At 41.0% G+C, this 24,693-nt stretch overlaps 1 protein-coding gene across 7 annotated transcripts in view; it reads right to left on the reverse strand.

Moving 5' to 3' along the window:
• The window catches only part of TRPM1 (transient receptor potential cation channel subfamily M member 1), a 115,781-nt gene that overhangs the window by 81,004 nt on the left and 10,084 nt on the right, over positions 1–24,693 (reverse strand). For 3 of the 7 annotated variants that reach the window (XM_088063020.1, XM_088063013.1, XM_088063019.1), the window contains exons 1-2: positions 22,997–23,047; positions 8,295–8,409 (exon numbers count right to left, since the gene is read on the reverse strand). The gene's annotated coding sequence lies outside the window, so the exon portion shown is untranslated. Of the gene's footprint in view, positions 1–1,997; positions 2,090–2,238; positions 2,336–8,294; positions 8,410–10,514; positions 10,618–22,996; positions 23,048–24,693 lie in introns of those variants that run through there. The other 4 variants (XM_088063015.1, XM_088063014.1, XM_088063016.1 and 1 more) reach the window with 4 other exon arrangements.

A 24,693-nucleotide genomic window follows, 5' to 3' on the forward strand; every position in this document is an offset into this window, starting at 1 on the left:
ATAGTTCAGAAACAAAAGCAGTGCATATTTTAGGACTTAAGGAGAGTTAAGCATAGATTGGCTTTATGCCAGCCCACAGCAGTAGGCTGAATTCCACCTTTAATGAAGGTGAGATGAACTAGGCTTTTCCAGGATCTGTAAGTTTGGGCCTACTGTTAAATTAGAAAACTGTTGTTATACTGTTTCACTGCAGCCAACTAATTCTCAACAAACACACATTTGAATCAGAATTTTGACATTTGTTTTTGGAGGCAATAAGCAGATTAAACAGAACTCAGTGAACACTGAAGACCTATTTTATCAGGACACAACTAGTTGTAACTGTGAATGAGAAAAATTCCCAAACTGAACAAGGAAGAAACATAGTGATAAGGCAACTTGAACCACTGGTATTTTTCAGATGAAATCTTGGTCTTTTGATGCAAAAAGGTTTTAAATTAGTTGTGATGGAAAGTAGTTTCAAGCAAGTCTGATAACTGGCTTCAGTGGAGAAAAGACTGAAAGAAAGCTTTTGTAGCTTTGAACTCATACAAATGCAATTAGTCCCGATGACTATTTCCCCAATGGACTCAATTTGCAGACACTTTCCTTGATAATGCATTACTCTTGCACAGCTTAACCCATATTTTATCCAAGTTGTCCTTGCAAGATGGATTCTTGGAAGAACCGTTTGCCCAAAACTTACTTTTGAACTTTTAATTTCCAAACTTGTGTGGTCCAATGAAAGGGTGAAGGCACACGTTGGTATCATTCAGCTTTGTATTACTAGCAGAAAATTGTACATCAAGTAAGACTTCTGCAGCAAAATTAATGAGAAATTTCAAGTAGAAAGGTACTTTGAAGAATTTCCCATTGACACCCCTGAAACTGGCAGCTAGGGCTGTAAAGAGAATGTCTGAGCTGGAGTTTGTACTTAGGACACACATGGTTGCAATGAATACCCAGCAAAAGAGTGAGTCCTCACAAACAAAAGCAGATGACCATAAGACTGAGGTTTTCATTGCTGCCACTGAGCTCTCCTTGGAGTTGTTACATCCATATTCACCAGTGCTTCCCAGCTGCTGCGCACCAAGTCCCTGCAAAACTCCCAAGCTCTCATCCCATGAACAGCTAGGGCTAGGAAATTTCTCCCCTCAGCCACTCAAGGCTCAGCTGATGACTAAGTCCATGCCAAGCTCCATTTCAGCAGCCACATAATCAATACAGATATGAAGAAAGCTACTCTATTGATCTAATTTGACTTTCTGTTATGTGTTCATCTCAAAGTAACTGTGACCGTAAGAGATTCCAGTGTGGTTGGTAAATTAAGACAAATTGCAAACATTCAGAGCTCTATGTCTTTGCTTCAGATCAAGGAACACTGGAGAGAAAATCATGACAGTGAAACAAAAACAATGCCAGTTTGAAAAATCAGTTAATTTGGAATCTTTGCCTTGCATCATGTTTACAGAATCAAGCATTTTTCATTGATCATCTATTTCTTCTACTGTTCTGTGCATCAGCCATGTTTTGTCCTACAAGTATAATGAGTACTAAACCCCCTGCACTTTCAATAATGCATTTAACAAGACCTAACAAAACACATAGGTACTTCTGTACTTTCTCCTCAAGCATCCATCAGACAGCTAAAAATTTACGTTCATTATTTATTTTGAAGAAAAAGAATCTATCTCTTCTATTAAAGACAAAATGGAAAGTGTCCTGATACATAAAAATATTACTGTATTAAAAGAAGCGCTCATATTTAAACTCCTTTAAATATCAGAAGACACACCAAAAGAGAAAACCACCTCTTGGGGGGAAAACACAAGCAGCTCTCATCTCTCTGAAGGCAGAATGAGCCTTATTTAGCTTTCTGCTTTGCAAAACATCTCTGACCCAAGCAAATGGCCACTAGAACAGTGGTAGAAATGACAACCACATTTATTTTCTCACCTGCACCCAATCTACTCTCATTTATCTTGTTTCCTTAACATAGAGAAATGAGAAGCACCTACCTTGTCAGACTTGAAGACAGCACCACATCCTTGGGGTGTGTGTTAGTTAGACATAGCAAGATAATGTTCCATCTAAAATCAAAGCAATCCCCATAGCCCTCAGCATGCAGAGGTTCTTTTAGCTCTGGAGGATGTGCAAACGTCCACTCAGGGTATTACTAAAGGCTAATTCCTAATTCCCTTGAGTAAGCCTGCTTGCTGCTATGGACTACTACAGGCTTTATTCCTATTAGAGACTTACCGGTTGCCAAAGGTGACAGTGCTGTGTCACAGATAATCAAGAAAGTGATATGGTAAAGGGTTTCTGAAAGCTTAGCTTTGAGTAAAAAGATCCAAATTATAAGTCTGTAGCTATTTAAGCCTGAGAACCAAGCAGGTATTTATGTTTCACTTTTCCACTACCAGCTGATAGGCAGTAAGATCATGTACCCCTCCCACTCACAAGCCAAACTGCCCCTCGAAGAATCAATGCCAGCAGATGGGAGCAGGCTGATACCACTCCCCAGCTGGTAGCAATTATGAGAAGGTCAAGTCATGTCAGAAAAAGCAGTGTTTGTATTCAGTGTTCAATTTTGGGTGTAGGCCATCTAATCTTTTCTAACCATGTAACTTAATAGCCAAGGCTGGTTACCAAACAAGGAAACAAATCCCAGGAGGAGTTAACACCTGTAACTCCACCCAGAGCAGGAACAAGAACAGTGGTACTGACTGGAGACACTGCTTGATGCTCCAGATACTTTAAATGACACCAGTACCTTGCAACCCAGCTGTAACCAGTATGAAACTCACGAACTACCTGGAAATGCCACTAGTCAGTAAAGCATTGTCCAAGGCATATGTGAACATAGGCATGAATTTAAATGACACTCTACAACACAATCTGTGTTTCTGTGGGGGAAATTCTGTATTTTATGTAAATTTTGACAAAAACCTAAATGAGGCATTTTTGGTGTAGGCTGACCTCTTCCATGGTGGAGTATGTTGTTAAAACAAACTGTTTTGTGACATTTAGCTTAGGTAACACAAAGCAGTCTTTGCAGGACAGAGTGCCAGATAAGAAGCTGTCTTGCAAATAAACCTTTCATTTTGCTTTTATTTGAAAAAAAAAAAAAGAATCAATGTAATGGGCAGGTGAGTTTTCAATGAGGTGACAAGAGAGGCATAGAAATTCTCAAAGTCTATCAGTAGCCACTGAGTTCTTATCTAAAATGAATAACACCCTTGTATATCTGAAATTACTCTGTGGCCTGCTACTTCTGAAACAATGCTTTAGTTCCCAAACTTTTTTAACTTAAAACCATTTTAAGTTAATCCACTTAGTAATTATCTTATTTAGCTTTCACTAAACTACTTTCCAAGTCCTATTTTCTGCACGGCAGCACATGCCATAAAAGACAGCATTATACAGATTTGTACACTGTTCTAAATATAACTGGCTTCAGTAGTTTCGTGTGTCCTAAAAACAACCAGAAAGGTCGTAATTAATGCAGCCACAAGCAAACCTTTAATTATTCTTTACACTCTGTGCTTCCTGGAGATGGTTGTTCCCACCTGGTTTCTCGCAGTCTGATGACACACACCGAGTCCTTCTGGTTGAAGCACGTTTCCTGTTTCTCCCGCACCGTGCAGTGTGTGCAGCCAAGCTTTCCCACCGCATTCCCAGCAGGAGGCTCCGGCAGATGGCGCAGGCAAGCCGCCTGCGAGCATCCTTGGCAGCTCTGCAGACGGCCAGCGATCTGGCTCTGCACACCACTCTAGTTTTCTTTCCACCGTCACAGTTTGCCAGGGATATGAATTCCCTACTTAAGTATTTACCAGTCCCAGATGTTACTAAACTGCAAAACCATGGCTCTATCTTCATCCAAAAGGAAGGTGAAGTGACATATTTCATTGAGGCCAGTCTGGCAGCAACTCCCAAAGACAAAGAAACAGGTCAGAACACATCTGGTTCACAGCCCAGAACGAGACTCAAGAAGGACATTAGGATTATAGAGAGAGAAGAGGATCAATAACCCAAATTTCCAGAGGATGCTGAACGTTTTATTGCAGAATGAAACAAAGCTTCCAACAGCAAAGAGGAAGTACCATGTTCTCTGAAAGTTTTAGTTCCTTGGTTGCATCCTCAGCTACAGTGATCCTTTTCTTAGGATGCTGGATTACCAGTACAGTATGTGCCAAATGCAATCGTAATTTCCAATCTGCTTTTCCTCAGAGTCTTTAATAAAGATCACAAATGGAAAAAAAATATTCCTGAACACTGGCCTTTAAGGTGAGTTTCTGAAAATGGGAATTAACATCAGTCAAAAATATTATGTCCCTCTACCTAGCTAAAGTTGAGACTGTGTAATAGGTTCAGTCAGGTAACATGAGCCCAAAAGATGTATTTTCATCTCCCTGTACTGAACTGACTATAGCCCTGCCCTTCATACTGTAATTTTACTTCCCTTTTAGACCTGTTGGGCCATGCACCAGTGACTGCCCAAGAGCAACTGTGAATGCTGGAAGGTCACAAGCAAGATGTGACAAACAGACTACACACTACTTGCCTCAAAACCTCCTATGGCTGAAGGCAGAATCTGACATGTCCATTTATTTTTCACAGCAGCAGACTATGAAAGAGACTCTTGGGGATAGTTTTCCAAATTAATTTTCAGGTAATGTAATGTTTTGAGAATTTTACTTTTAATACAAGCAAAATTCTACCAGCTGGTGAGGAGAATGCTGTACTCACTGAGATTAATGTAATTACGTTCAGTTGAGACAGTTTGTGGATACTGATCTATTTATACTACATACAGTTAGGCTGTCAGCAATGCAAAAGTAATTGATACAACAAAATCTAGACAATAAAAAATTAATAAAGCAGATAAAAATTATTAAGAACAAGCTACTATTACAGCAAAACTACATTTTACAGGACCAAAACAAGAGCTCTGGCTAAGAATCTACTGCCCCTCTAAGGGACTCTGACACAAAGAAAACTGCTGAAGCCAGAGTAATACAATTAGCAGAGTCTTGTTAGAAAATTAGACTTACAGCTGGTAATAAGAGAGCATTAAAACTATTATTATTACATTAACTTCTAGAAAATAAGATTTATAGCTACCATAAAAGACAATTGCTTCTCTGCTATTGTAAGCAGTATCAAACCCAGGCATTAATGCTGAACTACAACTAACCTGAAAAATACAAGGTTTTAACTAAGGCTTTGATTTTAATTAGTTCAACTGAAAAAAACAACCCATCAAAAAAAATTTTAAAAACTCAAAAGAGAAGGAGATGAGCATTCATTTTTGCATTTGGTTAGACTCAGAGAATGCCCATCCACTGCTTAGGATACTGGGCAAAAGGTAATTACATAGATTAATATACTTAGGCCCTCAACGTCCCAGAGTATTTGCCAATTCCCAGAAAAAGCTTTCAGAATGTTCTAGCTCATGCTCTGGCCCATCAACCTCCCCCCAGCTATTCCTCCTCCTTACCAGAAGGGAAGTAGGTGCTTCACTGCATCGGGTGATTCCTAAGCCAGAGCCATCTCTGTGAGCAAACCCTACTGATACAACCACATGATCCTACTTCTGAAACCCAGGGCTACCTTCTAGGCAGCCAGCCCACATACCAGCTCTCCTGCTCAGTGCTCTGGTTCTTAAGCTTGATTAGAGGAGAAGAATTTTTAAGTCCCTGTCTTCCTCATCTGCTGTGAACAGACCCTGTGAAGGTTCAGGGTGTTCCAAGCAGAAAGGAGCCAGAGCACACTGTGTTGATAACACCTCCAGTGGGGCCCATGTCACAGCATAGTCTGGCAGATCCGCTAGCACAGAGCTAACTTTTCTAAAAGGGTGCATGGAACAATCAGACAAAGGCAAATAAATGCCTTCCTTCTATAAAGGGTCTTCCTAAGGGACAGTTTCCATTTGTCTATCCTTTTATGCTGCCAGCATGGTACAGTGGGAGAACATATATAAGGAAAGCTGATCTCACAGTCACTTTCTGTGATGCCTTTGTTGGAAATGGGGTGGGGTGAGGATTCTGAGATGTTCTGAGGGGTTTTGGGGAGCTTGGGCAATAAGTGATGCCTTTTTCATAAGCACTGAGTCAATTTCTTAACACTGAACTTGAATAGGGTGGGCCTCTCCTATGGTGACATAGCTTGGCCATCTCCAACTGCTGACACAGGAAACAGAGACACAGGCAATAGATTGTTCGCTCCTTTTCCTCCCTGTAAGATCCCTCCCACCCATCATGTGTAGCACTGCTGCAGGACAGCTTTCCCTACCATCCTGAGCAGAACCCAGTGACACAGGTAAAGCCTGTGCCTACATATAGGATGTATGGTGTGATGCTTGTCCTCATCTCCTCTAGCTGCTCATGATTGAGCTCAAAAGTAGTAGTGTAAACCAGAGAGGAAAAAACAGCTCTGCCACCTACATGTTAATTAGCTTTCAAATCTCCAGTTTCTCTCTTTGAACAACTCCAGAGGTGTTAATCTATGTTAGGAGCTAATGAAGTTGAGAGGAAAGATTCTCACCCATTTACCCAAGGAAAAGGAAGAATCAAGTCAAGTAATGCACAATACATTGGTGGCTTTTGAGCAACTCAGTGACAGTTCAGAGGCCAGAGGTCTGCCAGGGACAGTACTACAGGACACATGTCACACATGAGATATTCTCTATGTACTGTAAATCTCCCTAGCTGCTGAAGATGCCTAGAATCATAGAAGCAGAAAAGTATAACTTAAGTCATCGCCCTCCTTGCTGGACTGTGGGTCTTGTGCTCTGCTTCTCATAGCTACGTCACAGTATGGGCCAAAACTGACATTCTACAAAACATGACTATCAATTAAAAGGCAAAGAGAAAAGAGAAGGTAATCCCACTGACAATGTGTTTTTTTTCTAAGATGACACTTTTTTTTAACAGTGCTAAACAAAAGTTTCTGCTATGAAGAAGTTTTACTGTGACTACTACTAGAATTAGAAGAAGAAAAAAAGCATCCTTATTTAAAGTGGCTAGACTCATTATTTTATGAATTCAGCTATACAACTAACTAACTGACTATTTAGTCATGAGTTGTGGCTGAAATGGGATAATTATGAATGCTGGCAGCCCCACTTTATATATATATATAGAGGAAACAGACTTCTGCACCTTTTTGTGTATAGTTTGTAATCCAGAAATGAACAGACGACTGTGTGCAAAGTCTGGTTCTCCTGATCTCACACTGATGTCAGTTCCAAAACCAACTTTTCCTTCTTTCAAATTCCTTGAACACGGGCCTACTTTCCATATTTACACTCAGAACAAAAAAAAAAAAAAATTGGAACATAAGAATACTGTACAGCAGGTGTTGTGCAGCTCAAGATATTTGTTCCTACTGGGATAGGTGGGGGTTGGTACTTCAATTGTGCTGTTGAGAAATTTACATGAGTCATTGCCTCACTGCTTTCCTGCCTTATACACCAACAGGCATGTGGGGGTTGGACCATGTGTGTAGTTAAAAGAAACTTGAAGAGTCCCTGCAGAGATCCAAGTGTAGCTGGAGACATTTCTAATCTTGATTTTGAATAATAATATAGAGAGAGAGAACCAGCTAACAATAACGAATCCCAGAAAAACCAAATGAGGAACTAACCAAAAGTACTCTAGCTACTCTGAGTGTTGGCATTCCCACAGTTATTCGACAGCCAAGGCAGAATAAATAATCAGCCAATTTTTTTTTTTTTTTTGTACATTAATCTCCTGGGAGGGGGAAACAGGAAGGGAATGTAAGTTGTCTTCATGGAATGTTGTCAGATGAGAATTAAAATTCCAATCTTTACTGAGGCCTCTGCTGGAATGCACAAAACACTGGGTACATTCCCCCCTGCACATACATACTTCGTGTTTTATTTTTTCATGGCATGCTGCTTTAAAGGCTCACAGCTGCATTCTTACTTGGTTTCTCAGTAATCCAGATTACATAAACACAGTGACACTCAAAGCTGCCCTCCTCACCCTGGTACCTTGGCTGAAATACAAACTGTTTCACCAGGAGTGAGACACATCTGAAAGTTCATGCTTGGACGAGGAGAAGCTGATGTATAGAGTCACCCTGAGGTTTAGTCTGCTGCCTCCATCAAAAGCTTCTCAAACATGCTACCAACAATGGCTTAGCAGATCTTCAGTGGTCAGCAAGGGGACAGTGTGAGGCCTAACAGCTCTAATTTCACTTTCAAATAGTTGGCTTATGCACTAAACCACCACTGTTAATATTTACCATCTATCACACCATTGACTGCAGCTGCTAAACAAAGCACTTACCTTTCACAAATAATAGGATATTCTTTGCAGAGAGAGGAGGAGGAGAGGAGAGATGCAATTTTTCTTGCCATGGCAATTTCCTAGAAAATGTCTCAACATTACAGAGAAGGCAGGCCTGTAGAGGGGACAAACACATCCCTTCAGAAGAGGAGAGTTCATAACAGAATTATATAAATGTTTTTCTAATATCAAATAAACAAACTATACAGGCTACTAAACTATCTAGGCGACTGTTCAATAAATCATAAAACCACACTGTGCAGTAATGAAATCAGATGCCAATTACTTAAGTCATTTTACAATCCTTTCCCATTCAAGTCAGAGGCAAATTTCTAAGACAATTATAAATGGACACTTGGAGCCAGATCTGTTCTAGTACTTTTTCTCAATATGCAGACATCTCACGAGGCAGCCAATACTTTAAAAAAATCACTGGATACCTTAATACCATTTACTTTGCCGTAGATGTTTGAGATATGCAATTCTGAAAATCCCACTAAATACTGCCTAAACTTCTAAGGATTTAAATAGCTTTGAAGAAATGCATTCCTGCATGAAATTCACCCTATGCTAGGGCCAGAAGAGGATTGTGTCACCTCTGTTGAGAGTTATGGTATACTTGAATATTGAGGCCTTGTGATGTACTGTGTTGGAGTCAAAGAGGCACAGAGTGTGTGCCCTTATCTCTGATACCTGGCTCTGACATCTAAGAAAGCACTGAATTTCACTTAACACCATGAAAACAACTGTTAAAGCTAAATAGAAAAACTAAGAGTGTGAGTGTGTAAATTAAAGTTTTCTTCAGTCACTGGGTGAAAAAGTTAGTTTGAACTACTTTAGAGAACAAAACACAAGATGGAGGATTTGGGGTGTTGTCTCTTCCTTCTTCATCTTCTTCTAGAGGTTTTTGGGTAGTAAAAAGTGACTGGATAGAGAATGCTGCAGTGCAGCACAAAGGTTGGGTCATTGGGTCACTAAGAAAAATAATTTACTTGGCATTTGTTAATTGGATGAATGGACATATAAAAGACCCTGAAAAAGTTCTTTGTTAGCTATTTTGCACCTTTCTATCTTAGTGCACGTAACTCTTTGTACCTTGAATGCATGTAATGTAGATCAAAGAAGAATAAACAACCAAGTCCAAACAAGAGAGAACTGCCTCTCTCTCATCAATCTTCAGTCCAAGGGGGAAAAAGAACCCAACTGCAAATGGCCCATCAGGACAGTACTGAGCAGTGAATCTCATCCTGATTACTCTCTTTGAAGTTGCATGTGCCATGCTCTCAATTAGTGCTAAAACTCAGATCACAGAGTATAACTTCTATATGTGAGAGGAACAGAACAGCTCACAGTACAGAGCCAGGCTGTCCATAACAAACAGCAACTCCTCCTCATGACACTGTCAAATACTATATTTCTGGAAGCCCCACAGTGCCAAAAGAGATTCCCCTTGCCTGGGATCTTTCCAGAGACCTCAAGCAAGGTCCAGTTAGCAAGGGCTGGTGACATAGAGTCCTACCCATGTACCTTATCACCGGTCGGAATGAGTCCTTAGTCACTACCTGCAGTTTCTGTTGAACTCACTGATGTCAATTAGGCCAACAGTTGAGTTAAAATTTAAACTCATACATAATAAACATTTCTTTTCTAGGAGTAGAAGTACAGTCCAAATTCCATAAGAAAATCTCTATTTTCCAATGGCCAAAAAGCTTCTTGGGTTGGACAGAACTATGTTCAAGACAGCACTGTGCCCCACATGACTGTCACAAATAACATCAGACAGCGAACTCCATGAGCACAGACACTGACAGGCAGTTTTCTGTGGACCTCACTGCTGCTCACGATACAATCTCCCTGGCACAGAATTGTTTGGTCTCTTCCAGCCTAGCCACGGAAATTCACGTTACGCAGGCAAACAGCAAGGTCCTATTGGGTCTCTCATGGATTTAGGAATCTAGGCTAAAAATAACCTATCCTCTGCACAACTATGGTTAAATTACTGTTAGGACAGATCAGAAAGAAAAAAATCAGCGTTCTGAGCATGTTTACTTTTACTTTCTCAATACAGAAATCAGAGTGAATTCTTTTCTGGAGGCCAAACTCCAGTCAGCCTAGGAAAATATAGGATTCCCCAGACCTCATACTGCCTAGTTAGCAGAACAGTGCCTGAGTCACAGGCCTACTCATGTATTTGGAAAGTTCATATTTAACAGTTCTGACCTCATTTACCAGGAGAGCCTGTGTTTCTTCAACCCATCAGGGAGAAAATCAACTTGCTTCATTGGAAGACACAGTGGAATGATGAGCCCACTGTGTTCACAAAATTCACCCAGGTTCCCTTTGGCTGTGTTTCCATCCAGACTTTAAAAAAAAAAGCCAGGAAGAAGATAAGCTTTAAATATTAAAAAGAACATACAGTCAGCTGTCCACAGCATGCCCACTAACAAAGCAGCACTGCTACTAAGTTACTTTAGACCTGAGCAAAATCATATTATGTTTCCATCATCCTTTGCTTGTTAAAAGAGACAACTACATATACCATTCTTTACTGCAATATATTTTTTAAAGATTGTGTGTTATCTATAGAATTTTGAACATGCAACTGGCCAGAGTGAACTAAACATTATTGTATCTTGAAGAGAAGGAAAATGAGTATATTTGACAGATAATTTGAAGTGCATGTGGGCAGATATTTTCTAGTCCACATATTCACTTCCATTAGTTGTTTTGGGTTTTTTCCTTAACGATTTCAACAAAATTACTTTCATTTTTCTTGAACAAATAGGGTATTTAAAAATCCATTTGTTCTCAAAACTGTCCAAATCTAACTGCAGTCTCATATACTAAAGAAAAAAAAAATCCACAGTATGAAGCCAACCTTTCCTAACTGGTATAACCAGCTTTAAAAAAAAAATTCCTTCCCATTCTTGCCTATATAAAAAAAGTCAAATACTAACAGACACTGATAAAATGTATCTCTTCCTTCTGTGGTTCTAAACATGTTTGAAAAGGAGTCTGACACAGATTTTACTTATCTCCTGAATTGGGATTAAAAGGACATATGGCCCATTTTACCATCAGCTGTGAACTTCTGACCTCTGACTGCTTTTTCTAACTATAATCTTCTTTCTTTTGTTTTTTTCATTACATATTTTCAGCTGTGACTCTGAAAAACTTCTGCAGTCCTAAAGCTTCAGATTGTAAATTTCAAATAAAACACATTATAAAGGGCAATTATTTGCAGTGAAACATGCATCAAAGTTTGATCAACACAAATGAAACTGTGGTTCAATTAGATTGAATTTGGTGGGACTACTTGACTGAGGATTTACCATTATGACACAAAAACATTTGAGCAATGATGTCTTTAGATCATCTATTATACAAGGAGCAGAACTAAGTGACAGCTGAAGTATTTTTCATAGTACACAAAATAATAATCAGCCAAATAGTCCAAAAGCAAAGATTACAAAATGAGTTCAAGCACAAAAAGTGAGAGTGCAAGCTGTTGAAAGGGAGTTCCGAAAGTGCCAGAATATTGCTGTCCTTTGAAGAATTATTATTTGGTTTACTGTGTTTCCTCTGTTAGTTCACTGGTAATTCTCTTTGGTGTGATGGCAGGATAACATCAAGCCTGTACCTGACTGATGATCCACACACAGTTGCCTGCACTAACAGCTCTGTGAGAAGCTTTGGCACCACTAAGCCTCAGCAGCCCAATCCTATCAAAGGCCAAACCTCCTGTCTACCTGCCAAAATGTTCCAACTGAGCAAAAAGTGCTGCCCATCTCCCCTGCAGTGTGGTACCAACTGGCACCAGGGAGAAGCCCAAAAAAGGAACATCCTGAACACAGTAAGCCAAAGCCAAGGGAAAACAGAAGATTCCTCATATTTTGAAGCCCCCAATAGTATGATTTTCAGCACGGCTACATGAAAGAAAGTTACTGTTACTTTGCTGAAGCCAAAGGCAGAATGTGGGTATGCAAAAAGCCGAGGTCCAGCAAATCAATCAGGCCTGCAGCGCAGTTATTCTTATTGACACATGAAGCTGCACTAAGCATTTAAGCTCTTTTTACATTCATAAATATAATTGTGTATTTCAGCTTTACCACAGGCAGACTATAAGCTCCAGACCAAAATTCCCCATGCTACAAATTTCATTGGGAAAATCCCCTCTGGCAACATACTGAGATGACCAGTCTCAGTGCAGTGACTGCTACTACCCAGCAAAATATAAAGATCTGTGGATACATAGCCCTCAGTTTATTTGGTTCAGCTGTGCTCAATTTGTCAAATTCAAAGAAAAGGTGACACCACAGCACACACAGCATACAGACAAGGCTAGCCTTGAAGGACTTATGAATTTTGTTTGTCCATTTCAGAACACACAGGGCACTCAACTCTCTCGCTATTGTCATACAACATTGATCTTTTTATTGTGTCTTGGCTGTTTTTGTGTGTGATTCTACCATGCACACAGACCTGTATTTAGGGAGACAGCATTTGCCTACGGTTATTTAACATGTTATGACAGAAGCCCATGCTCTAATCCAGGGGGAATTTACTAGCAGACACTTTTGAAGAATAACATGGTGCCACAGTCTCAAGAGGTTCATAAAGTATTTGTGGAGCAAATCAACCCTCTAAAGAGCAAAGGGCAAAAGCATTACAAATGCACACTTGAGACTCCTGTTCTAATGATGTGGTTTAAAGTGCTGAGGGTGTTCCTGCACTTAAGAGATTACTTTTTCTCTCTTCACCCTAGATACCTCCAAGGTAAATGCTCCCTGCCACTGGTTGATTTGTTTTATAGTAAAGGAGGTGATAGCAAAGGGTATGGGAAGGAACACAGTATTTGTCCTGAAAAGCGAGCAAATCCCCTAATACCCAGGGAAAACTATAAAATGAGTGTCTCAGATTTTCCTAACCCACTCCAACTCCGTGACTCACGCTCATTGCTCTCACATGGCTTTGCTGGCAGAGGCATTAAAGCAATTGGCCTTATTTTCAATGCCTGTCACACTTGGGCAGTTGCTGATCACAGAGATACCATTCCTGCCAAAGGGCTGGGTGGCTGAGTGCATCCAGTTGTGCTCCAGGGTAAAGCTGGAGGGAAGCTGCTCCACAAAGTGGTAACAACCTGCTGCTTTTCAGATGAAGACTTGTAGGGAAGGTGCAAAATTCAAAGCATCAAATGTGGACACCTGCTCCCTCATCTCCACCACTACTGACAGAAATGGAGTCTTTCTGACTAAATTTATCCTTTGTTAAAAACAGTGGCAATACAAAAGTAACTTGGGGGAAGAGAAACCGTTGCCACACTCAAATGGACTTGGATTGAAATAATGCCATTTTTTAATGACTAACAGGAGTATTTATCATTGTATAGAAACAAAAAGCAAATAGAAATTGAGGTTCCAAGATGCATGCTAACTATTGAAGTAATTTTTGTAATATGCAGCATCGTGCTGCAGTATTTTTGAAGGTTTTTTTTTTTTTTAAAAAAAAAAAGATGCACATTCCCTTCCTCAACAGCGCTTTTTTTTCTGGTTGGGTTCACACAGGATACTGAAGCAGATGGCTCTAATCCAGTATGGCAATTCCTACGTCTCATTCAGCACAGCCTCTTTTTCTCTTTGATTACAGGGGATATACAAATACATTACACAGTTACACAGCCTCTACAGTGAGACAAAGGCTCTTCACTGGTTTTACAAAGTACAGTTTGTGTGTAGCAAATGATATCCTCTGCAGAAGGAAAGCATTCCATTCCTTTCTCCACAGCTCAGAGCGTGGGTGGACTGCTCAGTGAGGACACGTCGGCCTTTTTCTTGCATGTTTCCCATCGACCAGAAAGAAGGGGAAAATCCAGCACTTGCAGCTAGAACAGGTGGAGATTCCTGTGCCAAACCCGCTGAGAAAGAAACACGAGGGAAGGGAAGAGAGTGTTCTCTCCTCAGGGGACAAGGGAGAGGTCAGAAGCCTTCGCTACCTAGCCTGCAGAGCAAAGCTGCTCGCTCTCCCTCCCCTGCTCAGCGGGAGCTGCGCAAGCCTCTGCAGCTGGGAGGGAGGCCCCGCCCGTCCCTTCGCAGGGGAAGGGGCACACACGGCGTTCCACCGCGGGGGAAGGGGCACACACGGCGTTCCACCGCGGGGGAAGGGGCACACACGGCGTTCCCCGCGGGCCGGGCCGGCGCTCGCGTGTCGAGCCGCCGCTGCCCCCGCCTCTCTCTCTCGCTCTATAAATAGCGCGGCGCGGGCGGGGCCCTCCGGGGCACGCGAGGACAGCGCGGCTGCCGCTTAAACGGGCAACGCCGGCGGGCCCGCCCGAGCCGCCGCCCGCTCGGTACCAGCGCGGCCCCACCTCCCCCGCGTCCCCCCTGCCCTGGGTGTCCACCGGACCCCTGACTCCTCCTCCTCTGGGTCCTCTCGCTCTTTGGCTCTGACATCACATTCCAGGCAATCCTTGAGTTTGAGCCTTGTAAACAAGGATATGCCGGATATCGCGATCACTCACATTCTGCATACTCCTCATTTTTAGCAACAGGAAATGTAAAAGAGAACGTATCTGAAGACCAAGAAACAAAAATTTCTGAGGCTTAACCTTTCCTACACCAGTACTTCTGCCTAAACTTGCCTAGAGCTGGTCCTGACTGACAGAATACCACTTGTAGTAAGGTCCATACATCAGGAGTGGAAATTTGCATTTCACAGGGTGACGATCTTGTCAGGAAGAAAGTGGCTGAAGAGAGAGCCTGCCCCTCCTTATGTGATCCTCACTGTAATTTAAACGGTTGGGATAACCCAAACAATGACCTTCAAAGCCTCTCAACTTCTGCTAAGATCAGAAAGACATTGCCCTGTATCTTCTGAATGTAAAACACGCGCTCTAACCAAGGTTAAAAGCCTTACCAGACAGGACTTTGATCTTATCAGGCCCTACCTGCACAACAGCAAGCACCCAGCACACTTCTAATGCCTGAATCTGCAGTTCAGCAATAATTTCAGCACACGGTCACTGAAAGCTGGAATCCACGTTCCATGAAAGGGACCATAGAGTTATCCTTGGCTGTGCACCTCACCAGGAAACTACATTAATTGCTGATTTCCACCTCTCCCTCACTCTCAACAAGCCACAAAACTCGGTACACTACATTCAATCTTTAGGGCTTAAAGAGAAATTACTGGCTTGGCCCTCTGCCTGGCTGAACTAAGTCAACCTTGAACTTTGCAAGATGACTAAATTTATAATGTACTCAGCAGCATTTGTGTTTCCCTAAGTCCTCACTTTGTGGCCTGGACACAGCACTTTCACACAAGCTTCTGACTACTCTCCTTCTTCCTACTCATTCAATCGTGTAGAAGTCAAAATAAGAACAGAATGAACTCCATGTGCCCACCAGCTGGAAATCTGTCTCTTGCATCAGGACTGCTTGGCTATTTTACACCTAGAAGGATTATTGCTAACATTCTGAGAAATTAACTTAATCACAACAGCAGTAAAACTCTCATCCTAATTTTTCTGTAGTAATTATGCCACCTTTTACTCATTTTTCTTGCTATCACCATGCTTGTCACAGATGGAAATCTGAACTTGCCTGTTTTGACCCAGCTGAAGGGAGCAGACACAATTCCAATACCAACGGCTCTTTTTCTGTATCTCCACCTCCTTAGCCACACAGAGATACATACATCTCACTTTTTATGGATTTGGGATTATTTCTCACATTGAAATTTGTATGCAGGAAGGAAAAAAACAATCACATATACAGTTAAATCAAGACGCCCCTTGTGTTTTACATCATGCAGTTACAAAAAGGATACACACAGACACACAGTTTGCAACTGCTATTGTAATTATTGCCATCTCACAGCCTTTTAAGTGTTTAGCTGACCAGTTACACTGAATAATGGCACAATCACGAGATTTGCCAATACCATGATTTTTCTACAGGCCAAACTCTTCATCCACCAAGTGTCAAAGCACACTTCAGAATTAGAGGCAAACGTGATATTCTACCCCCTGCCCCTATTTGCCAGAATACCCTTATGGCAGACAATACATTTTGGTAAGCTTATTTACTGCATGTGATTTTCTGGCAAGTTATGGTATATTTAGTCAACCAGACCAGGAACTAATACCTTTGATTTTCCAGTTTTCTATGCCATACAGCCACATACACAAGCTGGAATGCTGTTACCAGTTTTTTAATGAATCTGCACCTTTGCACCAACGTGAAGTGAAACCTCACGGGGCTGGGATGGTGGGAGTACAGGAGCTAATTTATTTAAAACTCTACAAACAAGAGGAGAATTAGTGTGTCTGTCTGGATTAATACACATTTAATTTGAAAGTTTTCAAAACTGTTGTTTTTCCTGAAAAAACCATCTTGTTCTGGCAAACAATCTTTAAGAGGTCTTTGCCAAGTTATGAACAATGCCTCATCAAAACACAGTATTGTGCAAAGCATGTAAACATATGCCATAAAGGTTATGCTATTATTCTTTCCAGCCACAGATTATGCTTGTTTTCATAAAGATGTTTCACAAGGAACATCTAATTCAACTAATATGATTCTTTTGGTTTTGAAATTACATACATACTTTTCAGAGGCATCACCAAAGTTTAATCTCCAGCATGCTGAAAATAACCCACCACAGTTCCCAGAGTGGAAATTTATATGCAGTTAAATTACATATTCATGGTGAACCCAACAGCAGACAGACTGCTGAGAAAGGAAGTCTCAATCAAGTCAAAAACCAAAACAATCTACTTAGTTCACATAAACTCAGATAAACTAACTTTCCTACTTGGGGATAACATGAAATTTTGATTGCCAAACTTTAGTCACATGTATAAACATGCAAAGGTAACAGAAAAAGGGGAAAATTTTTAAAAGAGAAGGAAAACAAAAGATAAAATAACAGGACAGAGAGGAGGTGTTATGACTGGCAGAAAGCATTCAGCATTTCTACAAGAATAGGAATGATTTTCAACAAACAGACAATAACAAGGTTAATAGGAACAGCGGAAGAAAACTTTGAATGGGAGGCCAACAGGAAAAAGTAACTGAAGAAGCCGAGGCAATTTAGTGAGAGAAACAGACGTGTGTATCATATTTATGAATAAATGAGCTGCATGATCTATTTGGAGTCTGTTAAATTGATAGGAAATGGCCGACATTGAACTAAAATCTAGCAGAGAACTTAATTCCTTATAATATTAAGGAATATGCATAATATTAATTCTTCTTCAGCTTTTTGGTATCTATAAGTAGCAGCTTGTACTGCAGTAACATCAAGTTCAAAAAGTCTCTCTGCCTACCAGGGCTCAGTTCTCAGAATGGCCTGGGACCATGTGGCAGCAGGGTTAGAGGTGGTGGTGTGACCCTGCTGTCGTAGGTGAGGCTGTGGAGGTCGGGATGAAAAACCCAACATTTGGCAGAATGTTCTTTAGTTTTAGACTGTGCAGATTTGGATAAGCTAAGCACTGGCTGTGCAGACCACCTCAGGTCCAGCTGGAAGCCGTGGAAGTTTTGTACTTGATTTAGCAGCCTCCAACTTGGCATCCAAAAGAAAAAGTCCAAAAGAACTGGAAAGTTTTGAAATAGTTGAGATTAATGGCTTGCCGAAGGCCACACAGGAGATCTGGCATCTTACTGGCTTTACTCAGAAAAGCAAACATGGCACATATGACCTTCAGTGGGACTTTATTATTTCAGTGGCACATTTCCTAAATTCAAGCAATATAACAGACAAGATATATCTATGAGCAAATTTACATTTACAACTAAAAATGTTCCTTAAGAACGAAATAATTTTGACTATTCTGAAAACATAACCTGTGAGACACTGTAAGATGTTGCTGAATGCAAGAGTTTTTGAAAATTTAACTTCTGCAGTTTTGGACCAAAGTAGTCTGTTAGTCTTCCAATGTTAATATAATTTAGAATAGAAACTGAACATCTAAAACTAGAATTGCAATGGCTTTCACCCGGTGCAGGAGGGTTGGCTGCACTTTCCTGAACTGCACCAAAGCAGCAAGTGATACTGATAGAACCTGCAGAGAGGACAGGCACAACATAACCTCCAGCAGCTACCACCTGGAACTAGAACACACCCCCATGGAAGCAGCTGGGAAGAACAACTTATAAAGAAACACCTGTCTGTATCAACACACTGCCTGGCTAAATAGGCATGGACTAGGAAGGAGTGACTGTCTGCAATACAGGACATCCTACATCAACATAATTCTTACTTACTTACCTAAACTTAATCCTAAAGAAAAGTAAAATGTCACCTGGAGCTAGCGTAAACACTTGGAAGACATTTTTGCCATGAACACTGATTTCCAGTGTTCATGTTTCCAAAGATGGGATATGTCATTAGGATTATGCATAGCAGAGGTTAAGCCACTAGAGAGCTATCTAGTTGCTAAATTTAAAATAGAATTGAATTGTTTTAAACGCAACTTTTTTTTAAGTGCAATGTTTCCAGCCTTGTTCCTCCAAAGGCTGAATTAAGTCTTATTAGATACTTCTCCAGCCTTGTTTGGGACTTGGGACAAAGTCAATCAAGGAGAAACAGAAGTAACACAAGTTCAAGCAATTTCGGTAACACAAGCAGAAGGTAACACAAGTTCATAGGAATCCCTGGAGGATCTGCAGCACAAAATACACTTAAGCAGATCCAAGGCTTGAGTATTATTTACTTTTGCACAGCACAGGGTCATTGCATAGACTGATACTGCTGAGGGAAATTCCCATAACAAGTCCGAACCAGGACACATCCTATTAGGAAAACATTTCAGAGTTGTGGGTAAACCCTGAATCATAGGCATTAAACTACATATTTTGCTTAGGCATTATTCCAGGCGAGATCAGACAGACAAAGTATGAAACCCTCACTAAGTATTTCTTAATCACTTCACACTACAGCTGCTGACAAACAAATGCGTAATACCTAGTCAGGGTTTCTGCCTGTCCCGTGCCATGAAACCCTTGGAGGAGTATGCAGATTAACCAATGTATCTTTTTGTAATATGCCATTTCTTTCCCACAAGCTCCATATCCCACAGGGGTTAAATGGTACAGTAACAGAGTTAAAATAGATGCAGGAAAGAACATAAGACTTAAAAATAGATGAGGGATCCAGGAGGCAAAGATACAGGAAGAGATCTTCGATATAGGCTGCAACAAGCGCATGAGAGGCTTTGAAAAAAACACCACAAAACATGAAATAATTTTCCTCCTTTAAGTCAATGTGGGTTTGCCAGCGCTGGTTTACTGAGGCAGCACTTCATGCAGAGAGAAAAACTGGATTTCATCATGAAGTGAATGAAAAACCAGTGTAGGAGGAGACAGTGACAGACACAAACATTACACTGTTTATGTGGAGTGCAGAGTCTGGTGGCCCTTGAAAGAGAGAGATTAGCTTCAAGTCTGCCTTTATGCAAACAAGTCTGATAGCTTTAACATGAAATATTAGAACAAGATATGCTTTTGTTCTGCAAGGACACACTACCCCACCCACTCACCCCCCAGCCTTGTGTTTGTAAGGAAAAGCAAGGCTGGAAGAAGCCTCACTGGGTTTGAAACTATGTAAGTTATTCATTCACAAATCTTTCACCCTAATGCAGCAGTGCAGCAAACTGTTTCCAGTAGTAAGTACAGTGCATGTTTGAACACAAAGACTAACTACACAGCTGAATTTATACATTCTTGAGGTTCTTTAACCTACAACAAAAGTAACTAACCTTAAAAAACCAACAGTGTAACTAGTAGGTACTGTAGCAGCAGTTCCTCAAACACCTATTAGCATGTGTTGACAGTTCTGAAATGAAGGCTGTTGAGCAGTTATGCTTGGAAATAAACATTGCCTAACCCTGAAGAGTAACCACAAGAAAAACAACTGTTACTGCAGGTCATGTCTGCCTCCCACAGCACTGATCCCTGACTACTGAAATAAAAAGATTGAAAGTCACCTGAGGATCTAACTGATATTTAAATAATTTTCTTATATCTATATAGTCTGCAGTTCAAAAGTCTGGTAACCACTTCCACCTCATTACTCTCCACCCCTCCAGAAAGTCTGGTTACTAGCAAAACAAAATATGCTGTCTCTCAAAAACTTTATATTAGGTGTACAAGTAATATGGGTATGATTTCAGAGTCAACCACAAATAATTGCTTATTCTGTTGTTTGGATTCATGAGCCTGTTAGACACAAACATGTGGCCCAAAACGGACAGCAGCTAGAATCTATTTGGAAAATTCTGATGAAGATCATGGAATTTTGAAACATTTTATCAGAGGAAACCACCAAGTCTCATACTAATTAGCATCCTTTACCATTATGATGCTATGCTGGAGGATAAATGGTTTGGCTTGAGGGGAATGGAGAGGGCCAGAAACCAACAAAATATCTCTTTGCCCTGGTTATTTTTCAAGGCTTGGGATCAGTTTGTCTTGTCATTTTGAATGTGTTAAATAATCTCGAGAGTCATCCTCCTTGGGAAGAGAACAGTCGAGTGTGAGGCATCTGGAAAGGAACTCATCTGCCATATGTAGATGAAGGATCAGTAAATCACGTGTGGTGATTTGTAGAAACACTGGACATAGTGTGTGACATGGACTCAGAACATTTCTGGTTGAAACTCTCAACTAGAAATTAACAGCAAATGTAACAAGGGGGACTCCCAGAAATTCCTTTCTACCTGAGTATTATGCAAACACTTCAGAGATTAAGATTTACTTACTCTCAAACCATAGAGTGAGATTGTAAGCCTGAGATCCACCAGCAGATCTTGCTCTTCCCAGTAAAAAAGAAAACATAGCATGGGTTGAGCAGCTCTTCTTTCATTTGTGCTTCTATATTTCAGATTGTGGAGAAGGATCACTCCCCAAATCGTACAACAGTTTAAATCCCAAGCACCTTCTGGCCAAACAGAAGTCTATGGACATGAAATCCCCCAGGGATTCATGTCAGGGGCCAGATTCATTAAACCCACCATAGCATTGTAGTGTCTGGAATAGAAGAAAGAAATCACACAGAATGCTGCAGCCCTCTACTCCTAAAAACAGCAGCAGCCTCACACTGGCAGTTCAGCCTTTATTAGGAGGGAACAATTTCCACTGCCTATGGTGCATAGATGAGATGTGAGCACCATGCATGCAACCAGCTTGCACACTTCCACCACCCAGCGCACAAAAATTATCCAATGGTGAGGATAATCCTCCAGCCTGTGGGAGAAAAAGAAACGTGAAATGACCCTGTGCTGTATGTTCAAATTTCAGCCAAGAGTAAAACTGAAGCAAATGGCAGGAATTACATGTTTGCTATGAGGCATGAAGCCAGAGCTAGAAGAATTGCCTCTATTCAGTGTCTCAGCTTTAGAAACCAGGAGCAGATAAACAATTAAACAACGGGTTTGGTGTACAGTTTCACTGCACTGAGTCAGAGGTGGTGGGGATGTATAGACTAGTACTCTTGGAGAACCTACATTTGCACAAGGATGAACTGTAGCACAATTAGTGCTGATCCATGAGAAACAAAGAAACCTGGCAGAGACTGCAAAGCACACCTTCCCCAAGCCATGGATACCACTTACTTCAAACAACCAGGAATGCCTGTTACAGTTCTCCAATGCCAGCATTAGACTAAACTGTATGGAGTAGTAAACACAGGGAAAACATTCCAAAGCCCTCTGATGGGCTTCGGGGTAGGGGTGAGGGTGGCCAAAGAAAATTTCTGTACTTAAGGCCTTAGCAATACAGTCTTCCAGGTTTCACTGCAATTGTGACTGCCTACTTTATTCGCCAATTTCAGTAGACACTGGCCTTCCTCCAGGTACTGATGAGGATTTTTAAGAATTTTGTCCTTTCCAGCCACACCCCTCATATGCCTCCAGCAGCCATCCTGGGCCTGTGCAACAGCACTGCCAGCTCACTGCCCTGTCACAGCAGTGCCAGCTGAGTACTCCTGTTTTATCAAAATGCCAGGACTTTGGCCAAAGCTTTTAGTTGTTCCTTAAACAAACCCTCAGCTTCAGGTCTCACAACCCAACAGCACATGCTATAAAAGGTAGTACCCCTTAAAGCTGGAGTTTGCAGCACCTCTAGGTTCTATTTTTTTCTCCAGTAATGGGAAAACACTGGCGTATGTACAATCTGTCTCATAATGCCACCATTCCCTGAAGAACAAGTTCTGGTTTGAAGCTGTATTCTACCAGCAGACAACTGTCAATAGTGGATATTCACTGCATGATTTAATCCACCTCCCAGGCACTTAAGTCAGCCCACTTCTTTTCACTGGCTGAGTGTCCTTAAGCCTAGATACAGATATTCATATATAGCCCAGAGCCTATTGCTGCTTGCTGAGCAGTGCTCACAGGATTTCACACAAAATATAAAAAAAATTCCTAAATTTGTTCTGTGAGTGGCAATAGGAGATGGGGGAGAAGAATGCAAATACTTCATACAATTAATTCAGTGTTACACAGAGTCAGAGCCATGTGTCTGAGCATCTGATTCAATTACAGACTTTGAAACCCATTTAGCTTGTCTTGTATCCCTCATTAGCTATTTGCTATCTGCTCAGGGGACAGGAGGAAAAAGGACAAACCACACATTAATTAAACAGTGCAATACTCAAACAATAATCTCCCAAATCCTTCATTTTGTGTACCATTTTCTGCTTCTTACCTCTTGGCTCTGCTTTGTTACAGATACTCTCATGTCTTCATTCACTTTTTTACTCCTTCCCAGGAGGGCTGAAGTGCCCTCCTGCTGGCTTATCTGCACTCATCTGACTGCCATCACACCTGCTCCTGATGAAGCACGTCACAGATGGAAAGAGCACAACTCCTCATGACCAAGTGGCCTGCAATGCATTGCACAAAGCTGCTGTACTGACTGGCAGCCCCTCCCACAACATCTCATCCTCCTCTCTTCTCACTGCACGTGCCACTTTTCAGATCCCAATAAGAATTGCTTGCTCTCACTTGTAGCACAAGTAGCAAAATGCATCACAACCCAGAGGTACAAAGTTGTTTAGAAATAGCAGTTCTTGTTTTTGTTGTTTCTCTTAAGTCTATGAATCCTACAAAGAATGTATAAAAATTAAGAATCATTCCCTGTAACCCTCTATTAGTCTAGAATAGAATCTATTTCTGAAAATAACTAAACTTGAGGGTTTAATCTCAGTGGAAGTCCCAAGATATTATGTCAAAAGGGAAAGTAAATAATTACTTTGATGTTTTAAAAAATTTTACCCTGTATACAAAAAGGAAAACAGGCCCAATTATGTAGGTTGTGCTCCCAGCCTTCCTAAAGGACAAGGAATGGAGGACTCCAGACTCAAAGGCTCTGCATTCACATGTGTCCTATTACAGAAGCAAGGACTCAATGGGCTGTCACTATTAAATTTCAATTTCTAGCAAACATATTCAAAATCAGCACAAGACTACACAACAATCAACATTATTTAGTATAGGAATGCAGCAAGTTTTTACCTAAAGATAGAAAGTTTTGTCCCACACCACCCACTTCTTTATTCATTTCACCATTTTAATGATGGTTTCCTAAAATACTTTGGGAGGGGTGTCATGGCAATGAGCACAACAAATTATTCCTCTTCTGCTGCCCTGTGAAATGTTCCTTTTCCCCTCACTAATGACTACAAGCTAAAATTAGGTAATGAGCAGAAGGTTGATAAAATGAAAGACATTTGTTCCACTTTTCCAAGCCCTTGACTCCATCCCCTCCTCTCACTACAGGTAAGCCAAGCACCTTAGCAAAGAGCTAAGCAAAGAGCCCTGCTCTAAAAGGAGCAAGCAAGAACTATGGCAGAAGGGCAAGAGGGGTGTTAAAAAGAAATTGGAGAATTAAAGAAAGGTGACATGGTGAGCCTATTCTAGCAGCGAGAGAGATTTTTTTCTAGCAGTTTCCCCACTGAATACAAAACTGTAGGACTTTCCTATTCTTAATATTGCAAAAACTATTCACAGGAAATATTCCTACAAGGTAGATGCAGTCTTCGCTTAAGCAAAATTTGCAGTCAAGCTTTCACAGCCTTCCCTCTCTTGATTATCAGAATATCTTTATTTACTACATGGAACATGCAAATTAAGAGTGAGATGATTTATTGCTCAAATCCTCTCCAAAACATCCTCCATAGGCTTTGTCTGTAATTGTGCCATTTACTTCCTACAGTGCATTACATCTCTGGAAATGTACAGGAACAGTGTGTGTGCAGAATACAATGGGCACTTTGTACAGCAGAGCTAATCCTTTGGGTTACAAACAGTGAGCTCCAGGGCTGGAAAAGGCCTCCTTGGAACCCTGTATCCTTGCCCCATGGTTCACTCAGATTAAGAATACTTTTTGTGTTTTTAATTATG

This window comes from Pseudopodoces humilis, chromosome 16 (genome assembly GCF_049639895.1).
Source record: "Pseudopodoces humilis isolate 2021_Gansu_Grassland_sample_001 chromosome 16, ASM4963989v1, whole genome shotgun sequence".
In the NCBI taxonomy this organism is placed as follows: domain Eukaryota; kingdom Metazoa; phylum Chordata; class Aves; order Passeriformes; family Paridae; genus Pseudopodoces; species Pseudopodoces humilis.